At 47.6% G+C, this 16,173-nt stretch overlaps 1 long non-coding RNA gene across 1 annotated transcript; it reads right to left on the bottom strand.

Moving 5' to 3' along the window:
• Positions 1-11,242: 11,242 nt before the first annotated feature.
• Positions 11,243-15,715, bottom strand: LOC147654361 (uncharacterized). Its single transcript, XR_015285024.1, has 2 exons — positions 15,472-15,715; positions 11,243-15,279 (listed from the first exon to the last, which is right to left on the bottom strand). It is a non-coding gene; the product is annotated as an uncharacterized LOC147654361 (long non-coding RNA).
• Positions 15,716-16,173: the final 458 nt, after the last annotated feature.

The raw sequence follows: 16,173 nt of genomic DNA, 5'->3' as shown, positions 1-16,173 counted from the left end.
AGGTAGAACAAGCTGTTCTGGAACATGCACTTTTGTGGTTATTTGGGGAAGCCTTAAGAAATTGTGGTTCTTCTCAGCATTGACCTGGAGCTGGGATATTTTGACTTTGGGCTCTGCAGTTGTGCCAGCACAAGCTGCTCGTGATGCTGGTGCAGAGAGACTCCCCTCCCAGATGAGGTCCTGAGTAATTGACCCAATGCTACACAGGCCAGCCATCTGTTCTGCTGCTATCCCAAGGCAAAGCTTGAGCACACTGGAAGGGAAAAAGGCTGGATTTACCTCAACTCACACAGAAAGTCTTCCACAGGCAGGGTGAGCTTCAGCTGCAGCCACCTGCCCAGGATTTCAGGGGAAAAAGCTCATCCCGGTTCTGTGCACCATCCACAGGGCTTGCCTGTCTCACATGCTGTGGTCGTTCCTGGTACCCCCAAATCTGAGTACCACACCCCTTCCCTTGAATCTTTGCCTTCTCCTCACATTCCTAAGGGGCTAAAAACTGCTGCAAGCTCTGCTTTACAGGAGGCAAGTGGAGGCACAGAGATGTCACCTGTAACCTCTTCAGTTTCCTAAGCAATGATGAGAAATTTTAGGGCAGAACCGGAAATTAAACCCAGGTTTTCCAATGGTGTTTCTTGGAGAGTTAGTCAGGGGCTTCCAGCCCATGGAGCCAGGTGTCACCTAAGAAGAGGTGCAGTGGTTCAGGTGAAACTCTGAGAAATCACAGCAGTCTGGGCTCTGTTACATTTGGAAACAGTAGCATAATGCAGCAGAAACTGCTTTCCCTCCATCTGTCACGCCCGGAGTGGCATTTACGCAGGCAGATCTCTATGCCAAGGGGTCACGTTACAGCCCAGCTCTCTGCTAACCATGTTACTGCATGTTTTTGTCTCACCTGTGTGTGCAAGTCCAATCCGTGTTACAGCTCAGAGGACAAATTCCTTGCCAAAAGAGAGTTTGACCTTATGTTTAGCAGCAGCAATGACCACTGCTGCTGCAGGACTCCCAGGCGTGTTCAGTTTTCCGCGCAGACAGATCTGCTCGCACCAGTGAAGAAGGCCACCAAAGAGAGGTGTGCACTGTAAAACTCAGGAGCAGGGGGGTGTGATGATATCCTGACTTATAAAAGTCTGCACAGTTATTATTTTTCACCTATTTTACCTCCTTCTCCCTATCCTGCAGTTGTTTCCTGAGCTGAGAAGCACAGAAGATCAGGTGTTTGGGTGCTGGCAAAGAACATGGGAGACCTGGAGTCAATATCTTTACCTGCTGCAATCCTTTGCATTTGAGCTGGGTGAACCTCTTAGGGTTTGTCTGTACCAGGTGAAGTAAATGCCTGGGATGTTATACCTTCCTGTAGGCAGCAGTCAGATAAATTCACCCAGGAGAACATGGCAGAACTGTTCTCTCTCATAATTGATCTCCTGATTGATTTATAGCTTGTCACTCAAAGAGGTTGCCTGGGCTGCAGGGATGGCCCAGCTCCCAAGGCAAGCAGCTGGTGAACCCCTGTGGTTTACAACCCTCATCATTAAGGTAAATTAGCACCAACATAGGAAAGTTTAAATGAAAAATTGGCACACTGGATCCCTCTATATGTCTGTCTAGTCTAGTATCCTCTCTTCATCGGTGGTAGATGGCAGATGTTTAGAGAAAACTCTGTGAAAAAGGCAAGCATGTAGTGGTAATTCTCTGGTGTACTTGCCAGGCTGTGGGTTCTTGAAAGCTTCCTAAAATCTTACTGTTTAATAGCACTTAATAGATGTGTTTGCAGCTTCACAAAATCATTTTTTGAAATCTATTTTAGGCATCCATAGCACTGCTGGCAGCAAGCTCCAGAATTTAATTACCCATTTGATGAAGCTTTTCCTTTTGTTAGCCTTGAATCTTCCACCTCATAACTTTATTTCATGCTGTTTCTTTTGTATAATCCTGCCATGTGACCAAGCTGCATGCAAGTCACCAGGACACTTCTCACGCTGGTGTTTTGTCTATAGCTGCATGCCTGTGAAACCGTTGTGGTTATGTTGTGATTATGTTGTGGATATATGTGGCATATGTGTCAAGGGGAGGTGGTTTTTCACTTAACCAAGCCCATACCAACATAACTCTCAATTTTAATTTCCATTGCAATAACCTGAATAGGTCTGCCAATGATTAAGCTCTTCTCTCTTCTTGGGAATGAAGCTTTGCCAATGTAAAGCACTGATACATCACAGAATCACAGAATGTGCTGAGTTGGAAGGAATTCATCAGGATCATCGAGTCCAACTCCTGACCTTGCACAGGACAGCCTAAGTGTCACCACGTGCATGAGAGCATTGTCCAAGTGCTTCTGAGCTCTGGCAGACTTGGTGCTGTGACTATTTTCCTGGGGAGCCTGTTCCAGTGCCCAACCACACTCTGCAGGAAGAATCTTTTTGGAATAACCAACCTAAACCTCCCCTGACGCAGCTTCAGGCCTTCCCTAGGGTCCTGTCACAGGTCACCACAGAAAAGAGATCAGTACCTGTGCCTCCTCTTCCCCTCACCATGAAGTTGTAGAAAGCAGGTGTAGTCAAAAAAGCTTGTATTTCAGCCACAGCTTTGTACAAACACTTTTCCAGCACCAGTGAGTTTTACCAGGGAGGTGTCTCTCTCTGTGGAGATGGTGTGTGTCAAGGGTGTGCTTCGTACCAAGCTGTAACTCACCAGCAGAAAACAGGGCTTTGCTGCAAGAGTGGTGCAGCAATGCAGCCCACCCCTCTTTACCTCTAGACCCATCTGTAGGCCAACAGATGTCTTTGGTAATCCAGCCTTTGGGGCTAAACCAGCCTGATGGGGTGCAAAGCTGTCCCTCAAATCATGTGAAAGAAAAAATAAAAATATCTCCATGAGGTCTAAGGAGCCTCCCCGCTCAACACCTGTGTGAATGGCACAAAGTTCATGAACCCTGTGCCTATGATTTGCTATGTTCCCAAGACCATATCTGAAAGTCTGATAAAAGACTTGATTTCTCAGGAACCCTTGAGTTTCTATTAAAAGAAGTGAGAGAGATTGTGAGTTCTGCTCATTTGCAATTCAAGTCATTCATATAGGAATCCAAATATGAAGCTGGACTTTTATCTTATGATATATTGACCTTTGTCTTGGGCTGTAGTAAAGCAAATATTATAAGCTAACAAGTGACATGAAATTTTCAGTTACTCCTTAAATGTTACAGTAGCAAAGAACCAAGCAGAATTACTGAAGGGTCAAAGGCATAGATTAGAAACATCATTAAGAAAGGGTAAGAATTACTGATAAGTTTTAGTGTCTTTGTTTTATTACCTTCCCGTCTCAGTCGGGTCTGCAAACACACTGATTCACGTTTAATTGAACAACAGCTTCATTGTGAAACCTGCCATTCTTAGCTCCAGTAAAGAAAATATCTTTAAAAACACCGCCCCCGCTTTCTAACATTGTACAGACAAAGAATTACAGCTCATCTGCCATAGGAGATTCTCTACAGTAGCATCATCTCCCTTAGGTCTCGTTTTCTCCGTCATACGTGGTGTGACAAGCAGCAGTCTGGGGACCTGTCTGCTGTGTGTGCCTCTGTGCAGAAGGGCTCCTTCCCCCCTGCTCCTTCGTGCCCCTCCATGCCTCAGTCATTGCCAGCAGCCTCTGGGCCAGTGTCCCAAAGCTGCAGAGCAGGGCCGTGCAGGAGCTGTGTGAGGGTGACTTTCACTGCAAGTTCCCAAAGCCCTGCCCACATTTGGGTTGTACACAAGCAAATGTGCCCCACCTCCCCGAAAGCAGCGCTCCATGAAGCATGTTCTGCTTCCACTGGCCGTGGGCTGCAACATTCTCTACCAGATGATCAGATGTATATATTTGATTGCTCTCACACAAATAAAAAGGATTACCTGCCTCTGTAGAGCAGTGGCCTACATTTCACTATTTTGCTCATGAAGTTGAGCTGGATAGGAGTGTGAAAAAAAGAGCTTGTGAATGACACAGTTATGTCAGCCAAAAAAAAAAACTGAAAAAATAAATACTTGTCTCAAGAACTAGTTTCCTTTTGAGGTGCTCTTCTCTGTGGCTTTCACTGCTGTAGACGTGAGCCACACCTCACACAGATCACGCAGTGCAAGGATGATAAAGGTGTGCAGTCCAGCCTGGCTGTGGCTCCAGCAGTAGTCTGGTGTCCTTGGTGCAGCTCCTAGGAGAGGCACGCATCTAGTACAAAGTTCAGGCTTGAGGAGGACACATGAGAGGCTTCTGACCTGCCTCTGATCCAGGATACTGCACCCATGTGCTCAAGAGTGAATTCAGCTCAGCTTATTTCAATTCTGGCATACAGGCACAGTTCACTGGAAGGTGCAGTGGCTTGGAGAAGAGTGGATGGTCCTTTAGGTCCAGTGGTGTGTGTGCATGATGCCCCAGGGTATGTCAGACATCCTATGTCTGCCTCAGGCCGTGGGAGATTTCACAGCTCTAGTGTCACATAAAGTTCACCCCAGTGATCTAAATTGGTGTAACCAAGCTAAAAGTGACACTACAGTATTAAGATAATTAATAAATTAATAATAAATTAAGCCCTTAATTTTTCAGTTGGTTATTTACAGTAGATCAGCCTGTGTGAGTCACAGCATCTGACCTGAACAGCCCATTCCACTACCTGGGTAAGGATTTGTCTGATTCTGTCATTTTTTTTTTTGCCACTTGTAAACTCCTCATGAAGTCAAGAGTGATAGAAGGAGGATGGAAACTTCCCTGGACCTTCTCTCCTGAAGCCTTCTCTCCTGAAGCCTTGTCTCCTGCTCTGAGTTTTGACTTTTAGTCATTTTACTTTCAGCCAAAATTGCTGAAAGTCCTTTCCTCCTAATCTGTGCACTAGAGATCATGAAAACCTAATGAGAAAAGCTAAAACTCATTTTCTCAGAAAGAACAATTTCAATTTTTTTCCTGTGGCAAATGAGAAAATTAGGAAAACAAATGCATTTGTCATAGACTCAGTTGAATACACTGTGTTATTCAGCTTCATGTAAGGGTACTGTAAGAAGGGCCTGGGCACAAGTTCCTGATGAATTAATAACTCAAACTTTGTTTCTACAGGGCTTGTCAGAGCACTGTAGTTTTCCAGATGGAGGACTGGCAGCCTAAGGAAAAGTCTAGGCCCCAGGGGTTCTGGCAGTAAAAAGGCAGGATGGGTGGGTGTCTGTGAATGTTACAAGAGAAGATCGTGTCTGTAGACCTTTACCTGACAACTGTGCCAAATTCTGCTGGGGACCCCTGGCTTTGGCCAGATAGGCCCATGAGTCGTGGTCCAAACATACTTTCACTGTAATTTGACTGTGATTGTGATTGCTGTCTCCAGTGCCCTGGTAAACATCTGTCCATTGTGAGCAAAGCCTTTTCCCATCTCTTGCTTTGTGCCTTAGGAAAAGGTAAGAAGTAGTGACTCTTGTCCTTAGTATCGCGTTAAGATCCAGCACTGGAAACTGCTCATGTGTTCTGAGCATTATTGATGATCCCAGAATGCTGAGACAGTGCAGCACAGAGAGGGTGATCTTATATTTGAGACTTATATAAGTCTTGAATTAAGACTGAAATATTTAAGAGTGAATTACCTACCCTAGAGAGGCTAGTCTCCATTTTTCTGTCTTGCTCATTTTTATGGTTTATTCCAATGTGTGTCTGCATCTCTCTGCAGTTCATGCTGCCATTTGGGTGAGGGAATAGAAAAGGCTAAATTTGTGGGTTATATATGAAGAAACCTTGAAGCTGCCCACCAGATCCTCCTTTTGGCTCCTGTGGTGTACCTGAGGCTGGGACGACCCTGCAAATCTTGCAAGGTTTGCTGACACTTTGAGATAAAGAAAAGTACTCACCCTATGTCCTCAAGAACCTAAGCATAGTAGTGACAATAAGAGAAAGGTATTTGAGGTAGGAGAAATTTGCATTCGTTCTGGTGTAATAATTTCAGCCCCCCTGGAAAAATATTGATGTTCCCCCTTTTGGTTTTTTAAACTGTTTATAGACCAAAGCTGCATCCCCAAGAAGGCAGGACTATGATTTTGCACAGAAAGGCATGTCTGTCAGAGGGAAAAGTATTATAAAAGAACAGTTTTCTAAAAGCAAAATTGATTTCAATGGAAAACATGTATCCAGCAAAATGCCTGGAAAATTTGACTGCTGCAAATACCTGACTTTATGTTTCAGCCAAAGATAAACTATCAGGCAGACTGAAGAAGTAATGGAATGAAATTATACTGTCTGTGTTGTGCTGGAAGGGCATAATAAATGATCCCTAGACTGCAGACTCAAAGGACTGTGGCATTTTCATGAATTTTCTGCACAGCGTTGCTTGGAGCCAGACAAGACAATCACTATCTTGCTCTTCCCATCTTGCCTCTCCTGATTGGGTCTGTTGCAAAGCCTGTTGTGGAAAGGGTAGAAAAAGAGTGCTAGATCTGCAGAAAACAACTCCTGCAGTGGTAGATGTGGAGAGAAAAGCTTCTTCCCTGAGTACTTGTGTATGTCTGGTCTCCCCCACTTCTGCTCCTGACACTTCTTTTAGATAATCCCAAACAAGACCCTTCTCTCTCTTGAATGGCTTCTTTACAAAAGAAAATGGAGGGGAAAAGTCATCTAAGTTATCTAGAGGCATGGATTTTAAGTAGGCGAGTCACCTGCATTAAAGTGGACACCTTTAATAAGGGTGGGCTAAATCAAATGTTCTTCTTAAGCTAAAATGCCCACATGTGGCTTTAATGTGATTTAAATAAGTTTTAAAAGTTTCATCCCTTGCGAAATTCATTCAAATTAGGTTTCTGGAGCATCTCCATGTAGGTAAACCCACAGTTTCTCCCACTGATGAAATGGGGACCTCCCTGCCTTAGAAGGGTGCTGCTGGCAGAGCCAGTTCCCCAATGCCTAGAAAGCACTTTGCTCTGTCGGAGGCACGGGGCCAGGCGTGCACAGCCCTCTCTCCTAAGTGCGGCAGGCTCTGGGCAGCTGCTCGTGGCTCTGTGAAAGGCTCCCAGCTGCAGCCTCTCCAGACACCTGCCAGCTGGCAGGGACAGTGCTGTCACCTGCATGGAGCCATATCTGAGGTGGCAAAACACTGGCTTTGCTCTTTCTTCTACCACCAGCTCCCCGTGTCCCACATGCACCGACCAGAAATGGGGCCAGAACAACGGGCGTGCATTTACTCTGTAGTGTAAAGCCTGGAAGTCAGGGGGGGAGAAGGGGATTTGCAGATCTGTTCAGTGCCTGATGTGGGTGACTTTCCTGAGCCATTTCATTAGGGGAATTCAACTGCAGCAGATTCCTGGAAACCTGATCCCCGAGATAAACGTGGAAGAACTGAAACAGCAGTATCTGTCCAGTGCTTCAGACTGCCAGTTCAGAGGCGGGTCAGAGCCTCCCTGACCTGAACAGGGCTGTCAGGATAAAGACAGCTGCTCTCACTCATAGGCACCCAGTGGGCCTAAGTGGAGGCAAAAGTTACATTAAACAGCCACACTGCTTTCAGAGTCACATGAGCACTACTGACATGCATTTTCTAAGAGACTGATGACATTTAAAGCCCTTTGAGTAAACTATTTGCTTTACATTTATAACAGGATATTCACTCCACTGCTTGCCATGGGAATGAAACACACTGATCAGCCTTCCCAATGACCAAATGTTTGCCATCTCAAAAACATTCTCCTGAAGAATAAAATACACATCTTTATTGTACAGTTCTGCCTCATCAATAATGCTGGGACAGATTCTCTTACAAAGGTATCAAGTTTAAGAGAGCAACCATCTTCCTAACCACACCAGCCTATTTCCAGATGGCATTTTGAACATAATATAGACCAGGGACTTTGCTATCTAATCCATTATGTGATTAATTAGCGCTTATAAATTAAGTATGTGCCCAGCAGAATGCGTCCTTCCGTGTGGCAAGCCTCGTGCGGCGGGCACAGACTGTGAGTCGGTGAGTCACCACAGGTGACACAAAGGCCACCTCAGCCGGTCATTTCGCTGGAAAAATGAGAGGCAATTCCCATGTGCTAGAAGGCTGCATCTGAAGGAGAAAGATTCTCTTTGTGCACTCTTGTGCTGTAGGCTGTTGTTTGTTTTCTGGTGGTGGTGACACGTGGGTGCTCAAATAGCAACGTGACAGTAAGACAGGTACCTCCCTCATCAGGTGAATTACCGTGTGTCCACCGAGGTTTATGGTTCACCTGTAGCTGCACACCCCATGGGGAGGCTGATCTGTGTGCACCCTGAGGCTAATGGTGACTTAGACAAACCAGGGACAGCTTTGAACCCTCTTGCTGGTGAAACGCACCAGTGGCAGCCACTGCTGGCTCTTTCTGTGCAGGGTGTGGCTGTGGTGGCACTGCCATCACCCCTGCACCCCTGCTGGCCTCCAAAGCTCACCCAGGTGAACTTGCAGGGGCTGCAGTAACACCATTAGGCTGGAGGGTGAGGTGCAAGGTGCCGGATACAAACTGCTTCTCCAAAGTGAGCCACAGATCAGGCTGGGGACTACGCCCAGTTTACTTAGCTGCCAGAGTACTCCCTGGCTTGGGAAATCCCTAGGTGGCAGACTGCTGGCACCTGGGAGGTCACACTGGTCACTGTGTACTTGGGCTCTGTTCTTGGGCTCTTTTTCTAAATATTTGACCACAGCTGGAGAAGACACACTGGGTTAAATGGACCTTTGGTGTGCTCCAGGTGTTGCCAGTTTTCTGTGCTTGCAGTCACCAAAATTAGCTTGTAACAAAACTGGTTAGCTAAGATCATTTTGGTAAGGGGTGTTCATTTGTGAAGTGCTTTGAATATCAGGCGATGGTAGCTAATCTTTGATTACCAATAGTGACTGCTTTTCCAAAAGGAAATATGGGTGGGGAGAAAATGGAATTTCTATTCAGTTCCTGGTCCTGGTTGCCTGGGGAATTCTTTTAACATGCAGAAGAACATATTTGCATGTTGGTATTTTGGGGATGCTTCCCATGAGAGAAAAAGTGCAACTCAAAACTAGCTGACTTGGAGGTCTTGTCACGATTATATCCTCCAAGGATTTGTGTTATTCAGCTGATAAATAGGGTTTAAATAAGAGGAAAACAAAGGTATTGCCTTATGTCAATAACAGCAGCATCACAGCACTGTCCTGTCCCATTGTTAGGGCAAACACAGTGGAGCTGCTGGCTCGTGGTGTTCACTTCCCTGCGGCCATCACTTGTGGTGTCTTATTTAGCCAGGAGTGAGAGATTCTGAGAAATGCCTGATCAATCTGTGGGCACCAGTGACACAAGTGCCCAGGTCCCATCATGCTGTTGTAGGATGGATTCACTTTGACACAGTTCTGGTGCAAATGTCCATGTCAAACATATCCTGGCCATCTGAGCACAAAGGCAAAGCAGATTTTCCCAGGTATACAAGCATCTAAAAACACATGCTGAGGCTTATACAGCTTTTTAAATCATTTACACAGGTCAGGTTATTAACTCCTACTAATTATAATAAAAATATTATATGATAATTATAATGAGAAAAGTGTTTTTTAAACACCTGTTGGATATGTCTGCCCCCTTTGGCCTGCATGATAATGCCTCTCAAGCTGTGTAGTGTGCTGCAGCACACAGGACCAGCTAAAAGAGAAAAGGGAATTTCAGACTCCAAAGTGGTTACCACAGCACCAAATTCACGGGAGGGAAATGAAGGCAGACAGTTTCCATCGCTGCTGCATGATTTCTTTGGTCATAATAATTGGATGTCCAGGACTGTAGAGGGTTCTCCAGAGAAAATGTGTTTGTTTTTAACACATCACGTGTCACTTCAAGTGAGGGTGCAGTGCTGGTCACTGCAGGATGTCACAGTGGAACCAGATAACCCAAGCCAAATCAAAGGCCACCAAGAAGCGCACAGTGGGCAGCAGGCTCGCTGGTTTGCAGAGACGTCCATCTTCAGCTGGTAAGAAGTTTTAGTGTGGAAAATGCTGGAGTACTCTTTAAAATTACCACATACATCTGTAAATAGTGTCAGGGAAAAGACCTCCCATGAGGAGAAGGAGAAAGGCCTTTGGCAAGCATTGTAAATCATGTACCATCCCACTGATGTTTAGGAACAAATTGAACCTTAACTTACCATTCCCATTGCCAGCTCCTGTGTGGGGCTGCTAAGATAAGTCTTGCTCCCGATGACTAAAAATAGAAATGTTTTTCCACTCTGATTTTGTTTTTCTTTTTAGAAATTTTGTTTTTCTTTTTCTTTTAGAGAAGGCCTCAAAATAGTTTTGGAGTTTATTTAGTTCTTGTTCTTTGACTTGGTTTCCTGCTGGATGTCCCGGGCTGGCTGGTGCTGGAGACAGCAGAGCTCTAACTGGAGCAGACAAGCAGGCTGGTGCCCAAATAAAACCTTCATCAGAAACCCCATACAGGGGATTCTGGTCAGGCAAGTGGAGAATGAAGTCCTGTGATCTCACTGCCTGAACAGGAAAGTGCTGGTTGCCTGTTGTGATGGGGACAGTGCTTCTATATCCAGTAGGAGCCAAATGGGGACAATTTTTTTGCACCAGCAGGGGTGAAGATGTATCAGTGCCTCTGACTTGCAGCTGCTGGCTGCATTAGGAGCTCGTGTAGCTGCCTGAGCTTGGTGGCTGTATACCAGGAAGCTGGCTACTGCTCCAATAAGGTTCCAGGTGCCCATTATCACAAAACACGTGTTCTTGTAGCTTCATAGCTAGTTCCTGCCTAATGCTGCTTCCCTGTGTGGTGATCACTTCCAGATGTGCCAAGGTAAACAGGGTAGATTTCTTGCAAGACCATATTTTCACATTATTTTCTGTGAGATCAGAGTAATTTTTTCTGTATAAGCCAAAAAGCAAAATTCTGGCAATATGATGTGACTTCTGCTGCCTTCCCAAGCTGCCTTTGTCTCCATCAGAGCAGTGTTGGTAGCTGGCAGGTTTCACTGCAGCAATCACCAGAACTCTATACTGTCCACTAGAAGTATTTATCCCAGTTTTCAAACACCAGACACACATCACATTGTCTCTATTGCATCCCCCTTTTCTGTCTTCACCTGCCATCCAGTCCACCCCAAAACCCTCCCTTTGTTCTGCATGTAGTCACCAGTTCAAGATGAAATGGATATTTTTGTTCTATCACTGAACATTTAGGCCTTCTCCCACCAGGACTGCACAAACTGTAGACAAAAGCCTACATCAGCTGGTCATTGTGTCAGGGAGAAGTGGCTCAGCTCATGTAAGTTAAACCAAATCAGGACTGAAATGATTTATTGATTTCTTAAGGAATGTAATTAATGGACAAACCATGAACTATACATTCAGGGTCTTTGCCAGCAATACAGCAGTTCAACCTCTAGGTTAGACACATAGAAAACACTTATAAATTCCTGCTGGTTCCTAAACACACTTTTGTAACTAATCTGCAGACACAAGGACACCAACCCCTCTCTCACTGGCCTGGGGGTCACTTCTGGGAGCACAGGTCTCCCCAGTTATGTCCTGCTCCCACTGGAGTTGTGGCCAGCTCCAGCTCTGGGGGTGCCCATGCCACTCCCTGCAATCAGCTAATGCACCTGCTGATGGCAAGGGACACCAGCAGGTCACAGCCCCTCCCAGATTGTGAGTCCCACATGCTGCACCCCATGGTGCAGGCATCCAGACCATGTGCTGGGTGCCTGCTGCTGGTGGTGTCACATGGATGGGGAACTGCTGCACCTGACCTCCACAGAAGCTGTGATGTGCTAGACTGGATTCTGACAGTCTGAGGCCTCTCCCTGCTCTGTTACTGGTTTTTATTTTTCTTTTATGTAGTCTTTCCAACCAACTCATTATTTGTCTCAAAATTGTCTTTGTCATTCCCTGGTTACCATTTAATCCAGCTAAAGGATGCCATGCTCTTTAGGTTGATCAGCTGAGGTCTGGTGTTTGTTTTCTTCTTCAGCAAAAGAAGTTTGGGGCAAATTTTTGCCTCAAAGTGTTTGCCTCAGACACTTTTGGGTTTTCCATCTATAATTGCTCTTTAGAGTCACTTATCTGTTTTATCAACTGTTATCCTACACCTCATTTTCCCAAGGGTGAGCTGTGTAAGCACCCCAATCATAACTAAAACATCCCCATGTCTGAATTTGGGGGGAAGTTATTTCTACATATATTTACTTTCTCAGGGCCTACCAGTTCATGAAGCCTTGACCTCAGTTACCTCATCTTGCACAGCTATATACAGTTAATCTGTTTAAATTGTGCAGTCATTGTGCTCAGAGAACCAACTGGATATGTCTGTAAATCTAATCACTCGTGACCCCACACCTATAAGAGGGACAAGAAGAGGAAGGAAGAAGAGGAAAAGCAGTTTTGTCCTGGGAGACAACATACCCTGCTTGAGCCAGTGTTATGTGTAGCAGCCCCTGAGTGGCTTTTTTTCTCCTGAACCTCCCAGGCAGAAAATTGGAGGACAATCCCAAGGCAGTGTCCTGCAGGACCAAAAAGCTGGCATGAGGACTGAACACTGGCACGTGCTTTGCTGAGACCCTGAGGGCCATTCTTGAGGGTCACTACTCTCCCCTCAAGCCCCCCAGAGGGCTATAAAGTGGCTGTTTGTCATCTGGCATCCTGATGGCAGTCTGAGGGCTGCCGTTCAGTTCCTCATCCTCTCTCACCTGTTGTGTGTGATGCAGGCTTGGTGCCAAGCAGCTGCCCTTTCCCAGCTCCTGGGCACACTCCAAGCCTGCCCATCCCCATTTGTTTGCAGTGGCAGCCCGTGGAATAGTAACAACTTGAGGCCATTTTGCACACTTCAGGCACCTTGTAACTTGTACTTGGTCCCCCAGCCTGAGCTGCTCCCTGCCCTGGCCATGCCTCTCTCCTGCTGTTCATCACAGCATCACTCACAGTCACCTTCAGAGATGTTTCTAGATCACACATTGCCCAAAGTTTCTGTGTGTGACCATCAGCAGCAAAGTCTCCTCTCCCCCCAGAAATGGCACTAAGGGGCAGAATCCAAGCCAAACAAAGTCTTCCTTTGCTCTGCACTGGCCATTTCTCTTTCGCTGCTACATTAGAAATAATTGTCCATCCTCCTGCCCCATAGCGAGACACCTTTCCTTGCTCTAGGTGATTTCTTCCAGTCCTACAAGGCAGGAGATGGAAAGGAAGCAGGAAATTTCTTTGATGGTTATGCTCGAGGCAGTAAGATAAATGCTTAGCAACTTCCATCCTGTAGGTTGTTCCTTCCTAGGTGTCCATGCACAGCTTTCCCTAACCCCATCCTTCGTCCTGCGGCTAATCCGGACATGCATTGCTTTGCACATTTTGTTCTTGGCAGTTTCCAACATTGCCTCAGGCCCTTATCGCCTTAAAAAATCAGACCATACGGTGGTGGCCTTAGAGACTGCCTGATTGATATCTGAGCAGCCAAACAAACAGTAAATTTGAATGAAATTTGGCACCTCATTGCCTATTAGTTCTGCTCATTCTGAGAGGATAATTCACAGCCATCAAGTAAAGTGCATGTCCTGAGCATGCACAGGACAGAGTCTTCAGTTTTGTAAAAGGTTGTCAGGAATGGTTTGCAGCCCTCATGAAGGGCATTTTGCCCATTGCACATCCTGCATGCCCCAGCCTGTGCAGTGACAGGGATTTGATACTTCTGGCCACCACCAACCCACCAGGACATGTCTGTGTATTTATGCAGAAATACAGGTGCTTGCAGGAAGAGGGGGGAGTTTCCTGGTGATCCTTGAACAAATAGTGATGAAGCCAGGAGCTCCTGCAGCTCAGCTTCCACCAGCAGCACTGGAGCTCGTAGCCATGGTGTGCATGTGCTCAGAGAAGATCGTGTTTCTGGGTGGCCATTTACCGTGTAATTGCGATACAGTTCTTTAGATATTCTCTAGTTGCTTCCTCCAAACTCATTCTCTGTGGTCATAGGAAATAATGCTGTGCTAGAGTGTATCCCCACTCAAACCTTCCCTGATTTCAGTATCACCTTGAACCTCCCCGAATGTCCCACACCTGTTTTGTTTTGGATGTCCCTTTTGCTCAGGCAGAAGGCAGGAAGGAGAGGCCTCCACTGGCTGCTGCTGTTGTGTGTACCCTGATCTAACTCGTGTGCTACTCCTTCCACAGAGCAGATGAACTGGGCCCTGGCCCGTGGATAACACGAGACATAGCATCGCAGGGCAGGCTGTCTGGTGAGCAGATTTCATGCTTGGGTGACACCATCACATACCCATGCATAATTCCCAAACTGCTGTCCTTTGTAGGGTGGCATACCTGGGCTATAAATGCACTCAGGGCAGTAGAAAGAAAGTTGGTTCAGCTCCTCAGTTGCCACTGCAGATTTGCAGCCCAGCAGCTGAGAGGAACAGACTAGCTGGCAAGAGCAGCAACTGCACTGTGGTCTGGGGAGTCAAAAACGGGTGTTTTTTCCTTCAGCAGTGCTTGTGTATTTATTGGCTTGATTGTAATCACAGCTGCCTTAAGTTGTAACTGATACTGCCCTCCCTGCAGCGTAGATGATGTTCTCTTAGGTATCAGGTACTGCTGTCTGTGTTTGCTTTTGTTATCAACCACCATCACCAGGATCCTTTAAAAGACCAGCTCTGACCAGACACCAAGGAGAAAAGAGAGATTCCGATTATCCCCTTCCCCATGGCTCTCCAGCTCTTTCCCATCACATAAACACCACTGAGAGCTGATTCTCCTAACCCAGGATGAAATTCCACGTGGCACACCTGGCTCCCTTTGATCATGTGTAATGTATCGTGGTGCATTCACCAAACCAGGCACTCCCAGTTAAACACACACAGCCTTCGAGGCACACAGCCTCTGTGTATCTCTAAACCACAAGTCTTCACAGTTTTGAGAAGTCTGGTTGCACATCTAAGGCTAAGGAAGCCATCCTCAGCCGCTGCCATGGATGGTGTGAGCTTGAGGATACGTATCTGGCCTGTCTGGACCTAGAGTGGCTCCAGCAAAGTAAGGATGAGGGTCTAAAAAAGCAGGTCCCTCAATTGCTTCAGGGGCTGGTTAGGGTTGTAGCCATGGATCACTTGGAGAAAGGTGCCCTGTTATGACTTGGCCCCAAAATGCCAGCTTTAATGGCTTAGGAAGGGTATCTAATGATGTTTGCCAGACCACTTCCTCTTGAGACCTAAGAAGAGCATGTAAAGTTTGGGTGGTCCTTGATTGCAGGCTAGGTCATTCTCACAGGCAGCTGTCAGAATGTGCACCTGCTAGGTAGTACCGTGGAAAGGCTCATCTTACGTGCATTCATCGCGATTCCAGACCTTATGGGGGAAAAAAAGCAAGATGGAGCTGAAGTGCAGAGAATGTATCAGCAGCTTAAGGGGAAGAAAATACGTGGAATACAATATTGCAACCCGACAGGAAGTTCAGAGGTAAACCCAAGCAGGCTTGGATGTACAGATTTAATTTAACTGTCCTGTAATGGTACCAGGGGACCAAAGCACATCGGTTACCTGTGATCACAGAGGTGTCCCCGCAGAGAGCCCCCCAACCGCAGCCGGCCGGGCCAGGGGTGCGCTGCCGGGGCTGGGTGTCCCCCGAGCCGGAGGCGGCAGTGGCGTTTGTGCAGCGCCCTGAAGGTCACCCCGCAAGGGCGGCGGCTGTCGCGTGTGTGAGTCGTGTCCGTCCCGCCACAGGGGACGGGCAGGTCCCGCTGCCCCGGGGAGCCCCTGCCCGCCCCTCCCGGCTGGTGCTCCCGGGGCGCGGGGCCGGGCCGGGAGCGCCGTTCGCGCTCATTATTCCGCAGCCGCGTTACACGTGAGCCCGCCGGAGCGTGGCGGGGCCGGCGGAGCGGGGCGCCAGGAGCGGGAGCAGGGGAGAGGGGGAGAGAGAGAGAGAGAGAGAGGGACGGTGCCCAGCAGAGCCCGGCCGATCGGCTGGGCTGCGGGGAGCAGGGACCCGCAGGGAGCGGCCGGGGCGGGAATACCGGGAACGGGCGGGCACGTGTGCGGCCCGGCGCGCGCACAGGTGTGCGGGCACGCGCACAGGCGCGCCCGCAGCTACGGCCGGGCAAGGGAGGCGCGTCCCCGCGGGCACACGCACGCACGCACCTGCCCGGCCCGGCGGGCCGGAGCTCCGGTGAGCGGCGGGAGGCCCGCACCCATCCATCCCCCGGTGCCGGTGCCGCAGCCCCCCGCCCCCTCCCGCCTCGACGC

The sequence above is a fragment of the Cyanistes caeruleus genome, chromosome 3 (genome assembly GCF_971803275.1).
Source record: "Cyanistes caeruleus chromosome 3, bCyaCae1.hap1.1, whole genome shotgun sequence".
Lineage (NCBI taxonomy): Eukaryota > Metazoa > Chordata > Aves > Passeriformes > Paridae > Cyanistes > Cyanistes caeruleus.
The sequence above is the reverse complement of the archived record's forward strand: the minus strand, read 5'-3'. Positions and strand labels throughout refer to the sequence as shown.